Genomic DNA, 20,405 nt, shown 5'->3' on the forward strand with positions numbered 1-20,405 from the left:
CATTCATACTGGAAATACTGAAAATCTACCTGAATTAATTCTTAGTACAGAATAGACGTTAGAAAAAAATTAAAATTATTTTAACAGGAACGGTCTCTTGCTGAACTCCAAAAAGACTCAATGAATATTTCTAGGCACAAGAGCTCTGATATCACGAATATCGGATAACACCACAATTAAAGTAGGGGGTGCCTTAGTTAAACCTTGCCAAAATGTCAAAAAACTTGGGGCTACATTTCGACAGTAACATGTTGTTTGATATGCACGTGACAGAAATTGGTAAAAAAGTATCTGGCATGCTTATGTACATCAATCGTTTTCAAGACTTGCTCAGCAGAGAAGCCAGGCTAATAGTGGTTCAGACACTTGCTTTAAGTCACCTTAACTATGGGATAACTGTTTGGGGCACCACAAATATCACACAGCTGAATAGGGTTCAGAAGCTACAGAATTTTGCTGCAAAAGTGGTTACTGAGGGAGCCAAGTTTGATCATGTTAGCCCACTCTTAAAGGAACTTCAATTGCCAAATATTGAGCAGAAGTGCATTTTTGAACAGTGCATCATAGTATTCAAAGCACTAAAGAATCATTTTCCTGAATGGCTATTCTCCTCTCCACAAGTAGGACAAATAGTTGACACAAACACAAGACAACAAAATCTCCTCTATGTACCAAAAACACATACTGACATCGGGTCCCGATCTATCACAGTCAGAGGGCCAAAACTATGGAATAACCTACCCACAAAAGTAGAGAATTGTCGCAGTTTGCATACCTTTAATTAAGGTCAATCTGAAGAAACACCTCTCTCAAGATAGCACAGGAAACTAATTATACTGATTACTCTTATTACATTTTATCATATAATGTTTTGCATGATGTCCTAGATATTAATTAGTCCACACTTTATTTTTAGCAGCAATTATATTCTAGTTATATTTTAAGGATTATCTGTAAATTTGATCGTACTCCATATACCGTGTTCAATAGTTTTAAGCCAGTAAAGAATAACCATTGTATAAATGGAAATAAAGTTTCTGATTCGGATTCGGATTCGGATATTCTCTCTCTCTCTCTCTCTCTCTCTCTCTCTCTCACACCGAATAGCACGCCCTAGGAAGACACAAATGCTCTCTCACGAAGATTTGCTGCCCAGAACACACGAGGGAATTCGAAAGCCAGAATGAGGAGGAGGAGGAGGAAAAGCAATACCAAGGTAGCGAGGTAGAGTAAGAAGAGAAGGAAGACTTGAAAATGAGGTTAGGAAATGAGAAGGAAGAGGAGGAAGACTAGCAAGAAGAAGAAGAAGAAGAAAAAAAAGAGGAAAAAAAGAAAACAAAAGGAAGAAGAGGAGCAGGTCAAGAAAAAGTGAACTAGCAGGAGAAAAGAGAAGAAAAAATGGAAACATGGATGTTGATGATGATGATGAGGAGGAGGAGGAGGTGGAGGAAGTAAAGTGAAAGAAAAATGGAAATAATGCAAAACCAGAAGAAGTGGAAAGAAAAGAACAAAAACGACGAGCCCGAGGCGTCGTATTGAAAGTAAGAGGTGGAGGAGGAGGAGGATGTGGGGGCGATGATGTCGAGGTGCTGTAAGAGAAGGAAGTGGAAGAGGATAATGAGGAGGAAGAAGATTATGGTTACAGAGGAATGTTAAACCGGGAAGCAAAAGAGGAGGAGAAGGAGAGGAAGGAGGAGGATGAAGATTATGCTCTGTAGTAAGAAGAGGAGGAAGAGGAGATGCCTGACGAAAGGGTGTGATGAAAGGAAAGGAGAAAGGGTAATAAGAGGAGAAGAGAGGAGGAAGGAGAAGAGGAGGAAGAGGAAGAGGAGGTGTGCGTAGGTGAGATAGAGGTTTTTGGAAGAGGTAAAGAAAAAGGAAAACATGGATATTCAAAGATAAAAAGAAAAAGAAAAAGAGGAAGAAGAAAAAGAAGAAAAGGAAAAAAATGAGTAAAAGATAACAACAAAAGATAAATATTTGGAAGTGTAAAGAAAAAGTGTGAGAATTAAAGAGACGAAGAGGAGGATGAAAGATACAAAGGCGTGAGATAAGAGAGAGTGAGAAGCAAGGAAGAATAGAGTCAAGGAGGAGGAGGAGAAGGAGAAGGAAGAGGAGGAGGAGGAGGAGGAGGAAGAGGAGGAGGAGGAGGAAGAGGAGGAGGAGGAGCAGGAGGAGGAGGAGCCTGGAGTCAACACTGCTTTGAAACATTTGGCATAAACATTCTCTCTCTCTCTCTCTCTCTCTCTCTCTCTCTCTCTCTCTCTCTCTCTCTCTCTCTCTCTCTCATCTCCTCCTCCTCATAGCTTCTATACTGTCAGGTAACTCATGTTCCTTCCAAAAATATTCTTCTCACCTCCTCCTCCTCCTCCTCCTCTTCTTCCTCCTCCTAGCTTCTATACTGTCAGGTAACTCATGTTCCTTCCAAAAATATTCTTCTCACCTCCTCCTCCTCTTCCTCTTCCTCATCTTCCTCTGCCTCATCTTTCTCTTCCTCCTTTTCCTCCTCCTCCCGTTCCTTCTCCTATCCTCACTTTTTTTCCGGCCCTCAACACAAATCCCCACTCTCCGTCGTGTTTAGTTTTGTTTCCCATTCAAACACTCGTCAACGCGTGTGGAGAATGAGATATAAAGAGACGGGAAGAAGAAAAGGAAAGGATGAGGTGAATTTTTAGTTGAGTGTAAAAAACGACTGGAAAAATAGGAGAGGATGAGGCGCAGATTCTGGTGATAGTTTTATGAGGACGGGAAGAAGAAAGGAAAGGATGAGGCGAAGTATTAGTTGGAAAATAGTGTTAAGAAGACGGGAAGAAGATACGGAGAGGATATGAGGCCAAATGTGTGTGAAGGGAAACCATGCCACCAAACGTTTAGAAGAGGCAAGAGATATTCATAGTGTGTGGGAAGGGAAATGATGTGATGATCCTGAAGAAAGAACTGGGAAGACGTGAAACGAGAAGAAACTGGAGAAATAAATGGAAAAAATATAAGAAGAGAAGAAATGGGAGAAAAAATGAATGATCAGAAGAAATAAAATATCAAACGAAAAAAATGAGACAAGAGGAGATGATAGAACTGGGAAGATCTGAGAGATGGGAGAATATGAAGGACGAGAAGAAATGAAAACAAGAAAAAGTGAACGAAAGAAATGAGGAAAATTAAAGACTAGAATGAATGACAGGCTACGACAAACAGGAGAAGAAATTGAGAGGAAATTAAGATTAAAGACAGAAAAGAGATATGTGGCGAAGAATTGAATAAAAGTAATGCAAAGATATTATTAAAGAAAAGAGGAAATGAGAGAAGAAATGAAAGAAAGTAGAATTGAAAGACAAAAACTCCCACTCTTAATCCATTCATTCCTTCGCCAACTCCTCCTTCCTCTCTCTTTCCTCCTCCTCTCTCTTTCCTCCATTCTTTCCATTTCATCAAATCATATTAGGCGTGGCCGGCGGGATTAGCGATGTGCCTCATTATCGCCGCCACCCTCTCTCCCTCATATTGTAAACTATTAACTGATTCTAAATGAGTTATAACTACTGTTTACATTTGATTATATGCTGCAATCATGTAATTCTATGAAGGATTCGTCTTTTGAGGGCAAAACAACGAGTTTGCACACATTCCTATACGTTGTGGCATCGTGGCTGGCGCGACGATGTCACGGTGACGAGGACACCACGCCGGTCAGGCCAAGGAACCCAGACACAGAATTATCTCATGGGTGGTGCAGGGATTACGTCAAAACATGATAATTTACGATGGAAAAAATGAGTGAGTGGGGGAAGGAGGGAGGGAGAGTGAGTGATGAGGAGTTAGGGAGGGAGAGCAGGTGCTAAAGGGAGAAATGGTAGCACAGTTGTTTGACACAGTCACGCCTAAAGTGACTTGATACAAGGAAAGACTACAGTACTGATACACGCAGAACTACATGGACAAGACACTCTGCGCCGAGGGAAAGTAATCAGCTGGGTGGGGCGTTACGCGGTCACGTGTTACTCCGCGTCGGGGTCTCAGACTCTCAGCAAGGGCAGACTCCCTCCCTCCTGTGTGCGATGTTGTGTCAAGGGTTACACGACGGCGGGGGGGCTGAGCGTGGCGCCAGGCGGGGACGTGAAGCACTGAGGGCGAGGGGGGGGCCAAGGTAAAGGGAGGCAAGCCAGGTATTCTCACGTGGGGGGGCGCAGGACCAAAATTGGTGTGGACTGCGCAGACAAACCGTGGCGTCACAATCTAGACGTGGAAAAGTTATGATTGTCGCGGGGACTTCAGGCTTGACCCAGCCACCGGCTAGAGCAGTGTTGTCCAAACTGGGGTCCGCGTACCCCTGGGGGTACGCAACATAGATCATAAGGGTACGTGACAAGACGACGAACACACACACACACACACACACACACACACACACACACACAGCAGAAACTTCCCATGGTTTCTATGAAGGCAAAGGTAGGGGGAGGGAGTCCGAGGGACGGGTCGGTTACTCAGGAAGCACGCGTATTGTACGTGTACGAGAGCAGTGCTGACTGCTACCCACTTGCTCAGTGACTCAGTCTTCTCTTAGGCGTCAGAGTGAGCGCGGCTGTTTATTTGAAAATAACAGAAGCTTACAGAAGGCAGTTGCTCGTTAACAGCAACAATGGATAGATGGCTAAAAAGTGGCAGCTGTAGCAGCCGCAGCGGTGACGCAGACGAAGGAAATCAAACAGGTGCAAAGAAAAAGAAGACAGATATTCCTAAATATCGGCAGTACAAGGAAGATTATGTGCTTTTGGGATTTACTGCAACGAATTCTGATCCTCCGGAAGCTTTGTGCTTCTTCTGTGGGGAGAGGCTGGCCAACAGTAGTATGAAACCAGCTCACCTCCAGCGTCACCTGAAAACAAAACATCAGTGTCATGTTGGTAAACCGGTAGAGTTCTTCAAAAGAAAGCTCTCTGATTTTCAGTGCTCCCAAAAAGTACTTCAGAAAGCCACGACAACTTCAGGCAAAGCTCTGAAAGCATCTTTAGCTGTATCTTTATTAATTGCTAAAGCCAAAAAGCCATTCAGTATTGCTGAAGAACTTATTTTGCCAGCTGCAGGTATGATGGCTGAAATAATGGTGGATAAAAAGACAGCTGACCAACTAAAAGCAATTCCTTTGTCACACCAAACTGTCTCGCGCAGGGTAAGAGAAATGAGTGCAGATATTCAAGATCAAGTTGTGAATAAGATGAAAGCAAGCCAGTCATTTGCACTCCAAGTTGACGAATCAACTGACATTAGTGGGCAGGCTCATCTTGTCTCCTTTGTGAGATACATTGATGAAGATGATATCAAGGAACACATACTATTTTGCAAAAAATTAGAAGAGCACACAACAGGGGAGGCTATTTTTAATGTCATTAATCAGTTCTTCTCTGAACAAGGGCTGAGCTGGAAATCTTGCATGAGTATGTGTACAGATGCTGCTGCATCTATGACCGGGAAGGTGAAGGGACTAGTGGCAAGGATTAAGAAGGAAAATCCTGATGTGGAGTGGACTCACTGCATCATTCACAGAGAGTCATTAGCTTCAAAGAAAATGAGCCCACAGTTGCATGGAACTCTGAATGATGCCATCAAGGTAATCAACTTCATAAAGTCAAGGCCACTTAATAGTCGTCTGTTTCACACACTTTGTGAAAGCATGGGGTCAGAGCACACAGAGCTATTACTTCACACGGAGGTGCGCTGGCTGTCGCGTGGGAGGATACTCACCAGATTGTTCGAGTTGCGAGATGAGGTAGCTTCCTTCTTATCAGAACATGAGTCTCCTTTTGCCACATATTTTGAAAACACTACTTGGCTTGCACAACTGGCATATCTTGCAGATATATTCAGCAAACTGAATGAGTTAAATTTGTCTCTGCAAGGTAAAGACACAAACATTCTCAACCTATATGACAAAGTTGCTGGTTTTCAGAAGAAAATTGAACTGTGGAAGAAAACATGCTCAGGGGGAGAGTTTACGTGCTTTCCTCTGTCAGATGCCTACTTTTCCATTAACAATTATGAGAAAGGCACTCTGAAACCAGTCATTGTGGAACATTTGACCAGCCTTATTAGTGCTTTTAAGTCTTACTTTCCTGACATACATGAACGATCAGTACAACTGGACTGGATTAGGAACCCATTCCTCTTTTCTGAACACGAGAAGTTTCCTATTTGTTTCCAGGAAACATTGATAGAAGTTAAGACTCAGAAGGATGATCAGAGGATCATAGAGTTAGAGAATAGGGTTACGACTCTCGCCGCTCAGGTACACTTACTGGTTAGTGCAGCAGCAACAAGCCCCGCCTCCTCCTCCTCCCCTTCCTCTTCCTCTTCTTCCTCGTCCTCCTCCCCCTCCTCCCCCTCCTCTTCCTCTTCTTCCTCGTCCTCCTCCCCTCTAGTATTGTCTTCAACCACACAGCAGCCCCTCCCATCCTCCTCCTCCTCCTCCTAGACCATCTCCGATCTCCCCGCTTCCCACCACTACTTATCCTCTTCTTCCTCCTCGTCCTCCTCCTCCTCCTCCTCCTCCTCCTCGCCTTCCTCCTCCGTCCCCCCTCTCCCCTCTCCCCACCTCCTCCTCCTCCTCCTCCTCCTCTTCCTCCTCCTTGTCCTCCGCCTCTTCGCTCGTCCTCCCTCCCACACCTGTCCTTCACCTTCCCCTTCCCCTCTTCCTCCTCCTCTCCTCGTCCGTCCCTCCCTCCCCCCCACCTCACTCTCCCTTTCACCTACTCCTCCTTCCCCCTCCTCCTCCTCCCTCCCCTCCTCCTCCTCCGCCTCAAATTCCTCGCCTTCCTCTTCCGTCCCCCTCTCCCTCTTCCCCTCCTCCTCCTCCTCTCCCCCTTGCTCCTCCTTGTCCACCGCCTCCTCGCTCGGCCCTCCCGCCACCCCCTGTCCCTTACCTTCCCTTTCCCCTCTTCCTCTTCCCTCTCCTCGTCCATTCCTCCTCCACCACCTCACCCTCCCTTTCTCCTTCTTCCTCTTCCTCCTCCTCCTCCCCTTTCCACCTTCCACCTCTTCCACAATTTCTCCTCGTTCTTCACAGCAGGTCCCTCCCTCCTTCCTGCTCTCCCTCCCCCTTCACCCACCCCTCCTGGCCCCCTTCCGACCGTCGGGTTCTTGTTGTTGGTGATAGTCAGGTTCGTTATGTTGACAGGTATTTTGCTCCAAGGATAAGAACAGGACGAGGTGTGTTTCCCAGGGGCAGGGTGGGCCATATATCAGACAGGATTGAGGCGTGTATGGCAAGCGAGGATCGAACCCCATTGTCTTTCTCAGCTGTGGCGGAAACGACGTTTCTCGTGTGCCAAGCGAGGACCTTCTCAGGCGTTTTAGAGAATTGTTAGGCAGGATACGTGACGCTGGTGGGTCACCAGTAGTGTGTGGCGTCCTGCCCAGGAGGGGCGTTGGCGATGGATGGCTGTATAGGGCGATAGCAGTGAACAGCAGACTTGCTGAGCACTGCGAGCGCAATGGGTGGCTGTTCGTCGACAATTGGGACCTCTTCTTTGGCAACGACGCCCTCTACGCCCGTGACGGGATACACTTGACGTTCAAGGGTGTTGAGGCTCTCTCAGACTCCCTTGAGCGAGCACTTGGTACCCTGAGGGATTTTTAGTATAGGCGAGGGGAGAGTAATGGAGCAATGGGAGGAGTAATGGGAGGGGACATCTAGCTCATAATATAACCAGGCAGCTTAGAAGTAATTCTAGAGGAGTAACAGAGGACGGGCTAAGAATCTTCTATACTAACAGCAGGAGCCTCAGAAACAAGATAGACTTACTAAGGGGTGAAGCTTGTTCAGAAAATTTTGACATAATAGCGATCACTGAGACATGGATAGACTTTGCTAATAGAAATTTTAGGTCAGAATTTGAAATAACGGGTTATCAGATGTTTCACAAAGACAGAAGGGGCAGAAAGGGAGGTGGAGTTGCACTATATGTTAAAGACCCACTTAAATGTTTAGTTAACAACTCAGTCAAAACTAACATGGATTCAGAATCAGTTTGGGTGGACGTTTACAAAGGGAAAGAAAAACTAACTCTAGGAGTTATATACAGGTCACCCAACCTTAACAGGCAGGACACGAGTATATTACTACAGGAGATTGGCAGGGCGAGTATGAGTAGAAATGTCTGCGTAATGGGGGACTTTAATTATAGGAATATAGACTGGGAAGATCTAGTGGGTGACCTGGAAGCCGAGGACTTTCTTGAAGTTATACAAGATAATTTCCTTAAGCAGGTAGTTACTGAGCCTACCAGAGGAGATAACATATTAGACTTAGTCCTAACCAATAATGGGAACTTGCTACGTGAGTTGGAGGTGGGCGGAGAGTTAGGAAATAGTGATCACAGAACGGTTCGTTTTAGGTTAGACTGGGCGGTAACCCGCGATCCAAGCCCAGTGTTAATGCCAGATTTTAGAAGAGCAAACTACGAGGGCTGAAGACATCTTGAAGGTGTAAACTGGGATAATTTAGGGATTCATGAGGGCCAGAACTGCGGATTGGAGAGCCAGGAGAACCAGGTAGAAATGTCTTACAATAATTTAGTTAGAGTATTAGTAGAGGGGCAAGAACAGCATATACCACAGCGAACACTTAGAAAAGAAAACAATGATCCTAAGTGGATGACTCGTGGACTAAAACACGAGATTGGGTTAAAGAAGGGAATTTATCAGAAAATAAAGAATGGGGAAACACATCTCAGGGGCCGGTACGTCGAACTATCTAGATTAGTTAAAAAAACACCAGGATAGCAAAAAAGAACTATGAGATCAAAGTAGCAAATGAGGCGAAAAGTAATCCTAAGGGCTTCTTTCAGATGTATAGAACAAAAACACGGAGAAAATTGGACCGCTGAAATCAAACACAGGGAGCTAGTAGAAAATTACGAAAATATGAGCACATTGTTGAACGACTACTTCCTTTCAGTATTCACACAGGAGGATCGAACGACTATACCGGAAAGAGTTCAGGTGTACGAGGGCGGGGATGGCGATAAATTGAGGGATATAATAATTACCAGGCAAGTAGTTCAGGATGAGATAGATAAGCTTAAGAAGAACAAGTCGCCAGGTCCTGACGGGATATTTCCGAGGGTATTAAAGGAGCTAGGTGATATAATCAGTGACCCACTATCCGACATCTTTAAGATGTCGGTAAATACTGGCTATGTGCCGAGCCTATGGAAAGTAGCTAATGTGACGCCGATTTTTAAAAAGGGGGACAGGTCAGTTGCTTCAAACTATCGCCCAATTAGCTTAACATCGGTTATAGGGAAGATGCTGGAGTCCATAATAGCCAGGAACATTCGGGAGCATTTAGAGAAACATAGCTTAATTCACGACTCGCAGCATGGGTTCACAAAAGGTAGGTCATGCCTCACCAATCTCTTGTCCTTCTACAATAAAGTATTTGAGGCGGTTGACAGAGATGAAAATTATGATGTAATCTATCTTGATTTTAGTAAAGCGTTTGACAAAGTTCCTCACCAACGACTGTTGCTTAAATTACAGGCTCACGGAGTAGAGGGTAAAGTTTTGAACTGGGTCAAGGCGTGGCTTAGCAATAGGAAGCAAAGAGTGCAAATCAATGGTAAAAGATCTGACTGGGGATATGTTACGAGTGGGGTCCCACAAGGTTCGGTATTAGGTCCACTTTTGTTTATTATTTATATCAATGACTTAGACACAGGAATTAGTAGTGATGTTAGTAAATTTGCAGATGATACCAAGATCGGTAGAGTAATTGAGTCGGATCAGGACGCTAGTATTCTCCAAGGTGAACTCAACAGATTATATGACTGGGCGGATAAATGGCAGATGGAGTTCAATGTAGGAAGTGCAGTATTCTGAGTGTAGGTAGGAACAACCCCTCACATAACTATTGCTTAAATGACACTCTCATAAGTAGGTCTGGGTGCGAGGGATTTAGGGTCTTTGTGAGCTCTGATCTCCGTCCAAGGGCACAATGCATTCAAGCTAGAAATCGAGCTAATAGGCTACTGGGATTTATTTCAAGGAGCGTAAGCAACAGAAGCCCCGAAGTCTTCCTCAAACTATATTTAGCATTAGTTAGACCTCATCTTGACTATGCGGTTCAGTTCTGGTCACCCTACTATAGAATGGATATCAAAATGTTAGAATCGGTGCAGAGGAGGATGACTAAGATGATTCAGGGGTTGAGAAACTTGCCATACGAGGAAAGACTCAAACAGTTAAACTTGCATTCTCTAGAAAGGCGAAGGGTGCGTGGAGACATGATCGAGGTTTATAAATGGATGAAGGGCTTTAATAAGGGAGACATTCATAAGGTTTTGTTGGTAAGAGAACCGGGTAGGACACGAAGTAACGGGTTTAAACTGGATAAATTCAGATTCAACAGGGACATAGGCAAAAATTGGTTTACTAATAGGGTGGTGGATGAGTGGAATAGGCTTAGCAGTCATGTGGTGAGTGCCAATACAATTGTCACATTCAAAAATAGACTAGATAAATTCATGGACAGCGATATTAGGTGGGGTTAGATACACGGGAGCTTAGGGTCAAAGGAGCTGCCTCGTACAGGCCTACCGGCCTCTTGCAGACTCCTGCGTTCTTATGTTCTTATGTTCTTATGTTAAGTGTGTGCAGACCGTGGCTTAAAACTGTTATTTGAAAGCTCAAATGTCACTCGCTTCTGGAGCTCTGTGATGAAGGAGCACCCTGATATAGGAAAAATGGCATTAGAAAAACTTCTGCCATTTGGGTCTACCTACCTTTGTGAGGCGTCTTTCTCCGCACTGAGCATTATCAAATCGAAACAGAGAAACAAACTAAATGTCAACCTGGAACAAAGCCTAATCTCTGCAGTAGCCTCAGTACCGCCAAGGATGGAAAAAATCATCAGTGAACATCAGACTCACATCTCGCATTAAGTTGTATGTATTTTTCATGCATTGTGTTATTAAATCATCCTTTTTATTGCTGTGTAATAAATTCGAATTTATTGACCAGAACTCCTGTTATACATTTTTTCATATTTAATTAATATATTACTTGCATTATCCTAAATAAAATTGAATTTGTTCAGAAATGGTGGACGGTGTGGGGGGGTACGTAACAGTAGGATAAGGTAATAAAGGGTACAATAGGCGAAAATGTTTGGACAGCACTGGGCTAGAGGATGTCTGTCTGAGCGGTCCGCTTTCTGTGATATGGGAAACTCTTATTTAGTATGCTTTCGTGCTGCATTGTTCGTGGGTGCAGATCCCTGCATCCTAAAGGGACCACACTGCTTTTTTCAGTCTCCCAAAAGATGAAGTTACAAATAATACACTTTTTGGCTTAGTTCTTTATCAGATCCTAAGCTAATTCAACAGTTTAGTATTGTGTATAATTTCATTAGGCATATATTGTACATAGATAAATCATAAGGCTGTACCCTCATTACATACGTAGCACAACGGAAGCTGCCAAGCTGTAGAGGGGAGGAGTTCATTGAGCTTAGCTGGGATCTTTTCCGTTTGGCGTACAGCGCTAAAATTAATTTTAATATAGATTTTCTTATGTATTTTTGTCCGTAGAATCCGAATATGACAACCGTTTTATGGAGAAACGAACAGTTTTTAAGTTGTTTTCCTTTGAATTTATTTTCTCCCTATCTAATACATATTTCTGTATTTTCAGAGTGAAATCAACCTAACCTAACCTAACCTAACCTAACCTAACCCAACCCAACCCCTAACCTAACCTAACCTAACCTAACCCAACCCCTAACCTAACCTAACCTAACCTAACCCCTAACCTAACCTAACCTAACCTAACCCAACCCCTAACCTAACCTAACCTAACCTAACCCCTAACCTAACCTAACCTAACTGAACTAGTTCTGTATTAATAAATTGTATATAATACTGAATATTACGACTTTTTAATGTTTGAATTCCTTCAGTAATAGATAGGAAGAAAATAACTTTAAAGGCAAATAACTCAAAAACTGTTAATTTCTCCAAAAAATTAATGTGATATTCTGATTCTACGGACAAAAATACATAGAAAAATCTATATTAAAATTACTTTTAGCGCTGTACGCCAAACGGAAAAGACCCCTTAGCTGCACTGGGCACCATGGTCTATACCCAAGACTTATTACCGGTGAACAAATACTTTAAAGAGGAATGGGAACCCAGGATTATATGTGAATGCACATGCCCTATAGTCATTCTTATTATTATATGAGTGAATTGTCCTAACACACCAGGGAATATTAATGCAGAGGGCACTAAAACAGTACTGAAAATGCATTCCAGGATCAGAACCTACTTAGACATGCAACGGACTACATTACATCAGGATACCTTTAAATTCTCTCTCTCTCTCTCTCTCTCTCTCTCTCTCTCTCTCTCTCTCTCTCTCTCTCTCTCTCTCTCTCTCTCTCTCTCTCTCTCTCTCTCGTTCTTGTCAAGGCAGTGACGTCACTTAGAATGCGCAGAGAGAGGTGGGGTGGGGGGATCGAGACTACCTGTTTTCTTCTACCAATGGTGGGGCAGCAGGCGTGGCGGACAGCAGGACGCCGAGGGTGGGGTGAGTGTGGAGTGTTTGTTAGGGTTGTGTGGGGTGAGGGGGAGGTGGTGGAGTGAAGAAAGGTAGGGGAAGGAAGAAGGGGTGCGAGTGGTAGGTAAGGAGCAGGTGATGAGGGGGGAAGGGGGGAGGGTAAAGGGGTGCAGTGGTAGGTAAGGAGCAGGTGATGAGGGGGGAAGGGGGGAGGGTAACGGGGATACGAGTGGTAGGTAAGGATGATGATGATGAGAGGTTAAGAGTGAAGAGTATAATTATGGCATGATTATTGCTGCGGTTATTGTTTTTGTTATTTTTTTAGGTATGTTACCGTAGTAATTGTAGTGGTCATAGTAGCTGCTCTGTTATTTGTGTTCATTTTGTTTTCGTTCCCTGTCTTTAGAGTAATGTGGAGGAGGCGGCTCAGAAAATGAAGGAAAAGGGAGGAAAGTGAGTGGACGGGAAATGAGGAGTGGGGGAGGGAGGGGGTGGAATAAAGTGCTCGTTATCTTGTTACTGTTGTTGTTGTTGATTTTACTGTATGTTATTTTATTTAGCTTATCAAGGTATCAAGGAAGAGGAGAAAGATGGGGGTGGGAGGAGGAGAGAGGGGGGTTTGGAAAGGGCCCATTATGGTTCATCTTAATTATTAAAACTGCCACTGCTGCTGCTTTACACACACACACACACACACACACACACACACCCTACTGGCACAGCGTGTTGCCAGGTCAGCCACAGGCGGATCCTAACACACTGGGTACTACTGATCCTGTTTGGAGCTCCGAAAAGTTCTGACTTCCTTGTTGGTTCATGTGCCCCGAAGCCTCGCCTCTGTGTTCGAATCTGGTTCATAGGGAGTTGGATTCAATCACTGCCTCTCGTCTGCTTTCGCGGCTCACTGAAGTTGTTGTTTTTTAATTAAGCGTAACGAGTAAAATGATTATAATGGTAAAATGTAGGAATGAAATTGTTAGTATTGTAAGAGATTAATCAGGTACAGATTGAGGAGTGCGGACACCATGAGCCGCCTGTCCAGCAGCCCCCAGACACCTGAGACGCCGGGGAGAAAGTGAAAGTGACGTGAGAGAAGGAGAAAGAGCACGAAAAACATCGATTATAGGAACAGAGGGACAGAGGTAGTGTAATGTAAATAGTAGTAGACAGTATAGTGATAGTAGATAGTAGTGACCTCAATGATTTTATTATTACAGTACCGTACTGTTATTAGCAGTGTTTAGCGGGCTTTTTTGTTTTCGTTTATTTTTCCATTTGAGTTGCTTCTTTTAACGCAAAAACTTACAACTATTGTTACTGTTTCGTTCATGATGCTGTTACCACGTGTTGCATTATGTTTACTCTCGTTACTATAATTGTGCTTGTTATTGCACCTTACACGTATTAGCTTTATTAGCCTGCTGCTGTGAATGTGGCAGAATGAAATATTATACTTAAGCGTTTCTTTGTACTGAACCGACTAGCTAATATTTATTTTATTGTTTATGTAATGTTTAGAGATTGAAAGAAAGGTGTGACAAGAGATGAGAAGAGGAAGAGAAACAGTATGACGAAGAGGTGAAGCAGGGGGAAGAGGAGAGAGAGGAGGAGGAGGAGGAGGAAGGAGAATAAACTATATAGACATAGTAGGTCGCTAAAATGGCACCGTAGAGAGAGAGAACCGTCGCCCACAGGAGGTATTTGTATCATTGCCACGCCCACCGCCTCAGGTTACAAGCTTTTGCCTGGAGGAGGAGGAGGAAATGAGATTAAAAGGAGATATAACATAAATGGTCGTCTGGTATTTAAAATAAAGTAAAATAGGAGGAGGAGGAGGAGGAGGAGAATAATGAAGATTTAATGATGGCAGAAGATTAGGAAAAGAACGTAATGCGGAGAGAATGTCGTTGTTGTTATTTTTTATTTACAGTAAAGGAAGCAGCTCAAGGCCTGAAATAAATGAGAAAAAATGAAAATGAAAAAGAAAATATTGAAAAAGAAGGAAAATGAATTAAGATAAACATGAAACGAAGGAGTAACAACTAAAGAGGGATGAAGAAGATGAAGAAAAGTATTGACAAAAAGGGAGGAGGAGGAGGAGGAAATAAAAGAGGATCACAGTGAGAGGTATGTAGAGATGAAAGGGAATCTTTTAAAAAAAATACACAAAAAGGTGGATAAGATAAGCAAATTTAATATAGAGCATAAATAACAACAGAATACAACATACGTGGAGATGGAATAGGAAAAGTAGAAGGAGTAGAAGGGTGGGGGTGTAGATAGATAGATAGATAGATATTGGTAATAACAACAATATCAACTGATTAAAGAATTACGAAAGCATTATACCTATTAATATCGTCTCTCTCTCTCTCTCTCTCTCTCTCTCTCTCTCTCTCTCTCTCTCTCTCTCTCTCTCTCTCTCTCTCTCTCTCTCTCTCTCTCTCTCTCTCAATAGACAGTGAAATCAGAAACAAAGAGGGCAACGCATGCCGCGCCAAAACACTCGGCCGGCTCCTGCCATCCCAGACTCGACAAACGCAGCCTTTGCGCCGTCACGGTGCTTACGATTAATTTAATATTCCCGTCTGGAGTTGTTCTGCGTTGTCTGGAGTTCCCGCCCTTCCCCGCCTCGGCGGTGCTGGGGAGCGTCAGGGGCCCAAGGTCTCCCTGGCGAGCGTCGCATGAGCTCAAGGGTTCCGGCAGGGCGTCTTGGCTCCCTCGGGGCGTCCATGGCGGTGCCGTACATCCCGAGTGTCCAGGGGCGTGGGGAGGGGAGTGCGTTTGCTGTTATGTGTTGGTATGGGCGGGTCTCTTCTGGGGTGAAGGAGACTCATTCGTATCAGCACACAGCACCAAGGAAGGGCGATTTCAGAACAACTCCACGACAGGAATATTACAGGTGAAAAACACCGAAAATAAGGAAATAAACTAAAAGAACATCAGAAATAGGATAATACAGGAGAGGAATTCCAGGAAACAGATAACATAGAAGCACAGATGAGAAAAGGGAAAAAAATAAAGCACAAACACAGGAAAATCCAGCATGAAGGCCTTTGGTGTGGTATATTGGTATGGGTGAGTCTTCCCTGGGGTGAAGGAGACCCCTGTAGCAAGATACGGCACCAGGTAGAGGCGATGTAGATACTCTACACAACACTGTCACACGACAAATAAAGAAAAATAACACCGGAGACAGGATAATACAGAAAAGGAATGCCAGGAAAAAAATCCGATACAAAATACAAAATTAGCAAAACGAACAACAAGGATTAAGGACTTTGGTGTTGTATGTTGGTACGGGCGAGGCTTCTCTGGGGTGAAGGAGACGCGTCTGTAACAGGATACGGCACCAAGAAAAGCCGATATACAGTAGAAACAACACCAAAAATATGAAAATGAAGAGAGAAAACCAGCACAATGAAAATACAGAAAAAAAACACCAGAGAGAAACACAACATCTTAAAAAGGAAAAAGTCATCATCCACATTTTCGGCTCACAATGGGATGCTGACCCTGACTTAATTGTCGGGGTGGGCTGCTGACCCCAGCTTGAATGTTGGGGTGGGATGCTGACCCTGACTTAACTGTCGGGGTGGGATGCTGACCCTGACGTAAATGTCGGGGTGGGATATTGACCTTTAAAGGAAGGAAAATGAGTTGTTGCGATGTCGTAGTTTTACTAACAAAAGAATCGACTTTTTGAGAACGAAGAAAGGATAACGAGTTATTGCGACGTGTTTTTATCGACAAAGGAATCGACGTTTTGGAAACAAGGAAAGGAAAATATGTTTTTGAGTTGGTTTAGTTTTATCGACAAAGGAATCAAAATTTTGGGAACAAAGAAAGGATAACGAGTTATTGCGACGTGTTTTTATCGACAAAGGAATCGACGTTTGGAAACAAAGAAAGGAAAATATGTTTTTGAGTTAGTTTAGTTTTATCGATAAAGGAATCAATATTTCGGGAACGAAGTAAGGATAACGAGCTATTATGAGATGTTTTTATCGACAAAGGAATCAACATTTTGGAAACAGAGAAAGGATAACGATTTATTATGACATGTTTTATCGACAAAGGAATCAACATTTTGGAAACAAAGAAAATATAACGAGTTATTGTGACGTGTTTTTTTCGACACAGGAATCAACATTTTGGGAGCAAAGAAAATATAACGAGTTATTATGACGTGTTTTTATCGACACAGGAATCAACATTTTCGGAACGAAGAAAGGATAACGAGTTATTGTGACGTGTTTTTTATCGACACAGGAATCAACATTTTGGAAAGAAAGAAAATGGCTTCATAAGACTGATAGAAATAATCAGTGTAAACAAACAAGGAGTAATGCAAAAAAAAATCATTTATATAAAAAATAAAAATTGATTTGAATAAAAAAATTAAAAAAAACTATTTAAATTAAATAAATCGATTTATTTTTCAAAAAAATCATGATTTTTTCCAACCCTGCCTGCGCGGCGTTGAGTTGTGAAAATGTAACTCGTGACCTGTGAAGAGTTTTGTGAGAGATGGAAGTTTGTGATTTTAATGTTGATTTTATTTACTTTTTATATTATGATTTTTTAATTCCTATTTATCGCTTCGGCTCCTTACCTCTCTCATATTCATCTCGCTCCTTCTTCTCCTCCTCCACTCCTTTCTTTTCCTCCTCCTCTTTCTCCTCTTCCTACTTCATCCTTATCAAGTTGGTTGCACTTTTCCCTCACGTGTGTCTTCCTCCTTCTCCCGCTCCCTTTCCTCCTCCGACCTTTCACTTCCTCACCCTTCCTCCTCCCTTCCTCTTCCTCTCCCGCCGTACGCAGATGGACTAGCAATATTACTCGCTCCCAGACTTTGTGTTGAAATCTTTTTCGCGGATCTTTCTCTGCACAATGATTCATCGGGCCAGCCTTTGACCCCCCCCCCTCTCTCTCTCTCTCTCTCTCTCTCTCTCTCTCTCTCTCTCTCTCTCTCTCTCTCTCTCTCTCTCTCTGCACTATTGTCACCAAAACTATATATACGTTTCTTTTTTGTGTGAGTGTGTGTGTACCAAACTTTTTTTTTACAACAAAGGAGGCAGCTCAAGGGCACAAAAAAGAAAACAATAATAAAAAAAGCCCGCTACTCGCTGCTCCTAAAAAATAATTAAAAGAGGTGGCCGAAAGAAAGATCAATTTCAGGAGAGGTGTCCTGATACCCTCCTCTTGAAAGAGTTCAAGTCGTAGGCAGGAGGAAATACAGATGAAGGAAGACTGTTCCAGAGTTTATCAGCGTGAGGGATGAAAGAGTGAAGATGCTGGTTAACTCTTGCATAAGGGGTTTGGACAGTATAGGGATGAGCATTGAGTAGAAAGTCGTGTGCAGCGGGGCCGCGGGAGGGGGGGGAGGCATGCAGTTAGCAAGTTCAGAAGACCAGTCAGCGTGGAAATATCGATAGAAGATAGAAAGAAAGGCAACATCGCGGCGGAATTTAACAGGTAGAAGGCTATCAGTAGGAGGAGGAGAGCTAATGAGACGAAGAGCCTTAGACTCCACTCTGTCCTGAAGAGCTGTGTGAGTGGAGCCCCCCCACACGTGAGATGCATATTCCATACGAGGGCGGACAAGGTCCCTGTATATGGATAGCATCTGCGCGGGGGAGAAGAAGTGGCGGAGACGATACAGAACGCCCAACCTCGAGGAAGCGGATTTAGCAAGAGAGGAGATATGAAGTTTCCAGTTGAGATTTTGAGTTAAGGATAGACCGAGGATGTATAGTGTTGAAGAAGGTGACAGCTGGGTGTTGTCGAAGAATAGGGGATAGGTGTTTGGAAGATTGTGTCGAGTTGATAGGTGGAGAAATTGAGTTTTGAGGCATTGAAGGACAAGGATCCTTCTGCCCCAATCGGAAATGATAGCAAGATCTGAGGTTAAGCGTTCTGCAGCCTCCTGTCTGGAGTCGTGTACTTCCTGTTGTGATGGTCTTCTATTGAAAGAAGTTGAATAATGCAGAGTGGAGTCGTCGGCGTATAAGTGGACAGGACAGTTTGTTATGGAAAGAAGATCATTGATGAATAACAGGAAGAGAGTGGGTGATAGGACAGAGCCCTGTGGAACGCCACTGTTGATAGGTTTAGGGGAAGAGCAGTGACCGTCTACCACCGCAGAGATAGAACGGCCGGTAAGGAAACTGGAGATAAAGGAACAGAGAGAGGGATAGAATCCGAAAGAGGGCAGTTTAGAAAGCAAAGACTGGTGCCAGACTCTATCGAAGGCTTTCGATAGGACTAGCGCAACAGAGAAAGTTTCACAGAAACGGCTAAGAGAGGATGACCAAGAGTCAGTTAAGAGAGAAAGAAGATCGCCAGAAGAACGCCCCTTGCGGAATCCACACTGGCGATCAGATAGAAGGTTAGAAGTGGAAAGTTGCCTTTGAATCTTCCGGTTAAGGATTGATTCAAAAGCTAAAGATAGACATGAAAGTAAAGCTATAGGGCTGTAGTCTGAGGGATTGGAACGGTCACCCTTCTTAGGCACAGGCTGTACAAAGGCATACTTCCAGCAGGAAGGAAAGATAGATATTGATAGGCAGAAAGAAAGAGACGAAAGAGTTTGACCAGGCAGGGTGTCAGCACAGAAGCACAGTTTTTAAGGACAATAAGAGGCACTCCATCAGGTCCATAAGCCTTCTGAGAGTTGAGGCCAGAGAGGGCATAGAAAACATCATTTGGACGTATCTTAATAACGGGCATAAAGGAGTCAGAGGGGGGATGAATAGGAGGAATATGCCCAGAATCGTCCAGGGTGGAGTTCTTACAGAAAGTCTGAGCGAAGAGTTCAGCCTTAGAGACAGATGAGACAGCAGTGCTGCCGTCAAGGTTACTGAGAGGAGGAAGAGGAAGAAGTGAAATTGGAGGAGATATTTTTGGCTAGATGCCAGAAGTCACGGGAAGAATTAGAAAAAGCAAGGTGTTGACATTTTCTATTTATAAAAGAAGTTTTGGTAAATCGGAGAATAGATTTGGCACGATTCCGGGCTGGAATGTAAAGGTCAAAGTTAGTGGGAGTTCGAAGGCTCTGGAACCTTTTGTGAGCTGCCTCACTATCTTTAATAGCACGAGAACAAGCGTGATTAAACCAAGGCTTCTTAGCATGAGGGGTAGAGAAAGTACGTGGAATGTATGCCTCCATTCCAGAGACAATCACCTCTGTGATGCGCAGAGTACACACAGAGGGGTCTCTATCCTGGAAGCAGTAATCATTCCACGGGAAATCGGAAAAGTACATCCTCAGGTCGTCCCTCGAGCTGAAGCAAAATGCCAGAAGCAGCGCCTCTTCGGCGGGTCCAGAGGATGTACAGGAGCGATAGGACAGGATACAAAAATAAGGTTATGATCGGAGGAGCCCAACGTAGAGAACAGTTTGACAGAGTAAGCAGAAGGATTAGAGGTAAGGAAGAGGTCTAGAATGTTGGTCCGGTCTCCAAGACGGTCGGGAATACGAATAAGGTGCTGAACCAACTGCTCTAGGTCGTTGAGGAGAGCAAAGTTGTAGGCTTGCTCACCAGGCTGGTCAGTGAAGGAGGACGAAAGCCAAAGCTGGTGGTGAACATTGAAATCTCCCAAGATGGAGATTTCAGCAAAGGGAGAGTGAGTCAAGATGTGCTCCACTTTAGAGTTCAAATAGTCAATGAATTTTACATAGTTAGTAGAGTTAGGTGAGAGATAAACAGCACATAATATTATGTATTTAGTAATAGGATGACAATGAAGTCTTAGCCAGATGGTGGAAAATTCAGAAGAGTCAAGATCGTGGGCACGAGAGCAAGTGATGTAGTTGCGCACGTAGGCGCAACATCCAGCTTTGGATT

The sequence above is a fragment of the Eriocheir sinensis genome, unplaced genomic scaffold (assembly GCF_024679095.1).
Source record: "Eriocheir sinensis breed Jianghai 21 unplaced genomic scaffold, ASM2467909v1 Scaffold492, whole genome shotgun sequence".
Classification (NCBI taxonomy): domain Eukaryota; kingdom Metazoa; phylum Arthropoda; class Malacostraca; order Decapoda; family Varunidae; genus Eriocheir; species Eriocheir sinensis.